The sequence below is a fragment of the Gekko japonicus genome, unplaced genomic scaffold (genome assembly GCF_001447785.1).
Source record: "Gekko japonicus isolate JY-2015 unplaced genomic scaffold, Gekko_japonicus_V1.1 scaffold3605, whole genome shotgun sequence".
In the NCBI taxonomy this organism is placed as follows: domain Eukaryota; kingdom Metazoa; phylum Chordata; class Lepidosauria; order Squamata; family Gekkonidae; genus Gekko; species Gekko japonicus.
In genome coordinates this window covers 123,387-124,091 of record NW_015174949.1, presented here as the reverse complement: position 1 = coordinate 124,091, position 705 = coordinate 123,387, and positions in this window count along the sequence as shown.

The window sequence follows — 705 nt, the reverse complement described above, 5'->3', positions numbered from 1 at the left end:
TTTTGCTACAGCGCAAAGAGCCCCGCTCCCCCCCCCCCCGCACGCATTATCTAGCATGTGTGACCACAGCCTTAATTTGCCTGGCCACTGATATACCCCTGATTGTTCACAACTGAAGATCGATTTTCGGTGGAGAAGAGCAGCTGTGCTTTCTCCGCTCTGAGAAAAGGAAAGAGGAGAGGGTCGCTAGAAGTATCTCGGCTTCACTCAGCTGGGCAGCTATATGTCCTGAGCCGTCAGCAAGCGATGCGGCCTGGTTCTGAGTTAATGCACCCCAGCGTTTAAAAGAGAGAGAACTGACTGTGGACTGGTGGCTGGCTGCTATCAGGGTGTTCGTGCCCAGAATGAAGAACCAAAACCAATCAATGAATTTTACATTCCGAGTCTCCATGTGGTGGCTAACCAGGGCTCTTTTTGTAGAAAAAGCCCAGCAGGAACTCATTAGCATAATAGGCCACACCCAACAGCAGAAACTCATTAGCCTATTAGGCCACACCCATGACAGCATAGCTCATTAGCACATTAGGCCACACCCCCGTGTTACCAGAAGTGGGGTCATCCAGCCACACCCACCTTTTGCTTCTTATTCTGTTGACCTTGTTTGTGGTCAAAACCCAGGGCCCTTTTTTGTAGCAGGAACTCCTTTGCATGTTAGGCCACACACCCCTAATGTAGCCAATCCGAATGAGTTCCTGCTGTTGGGTG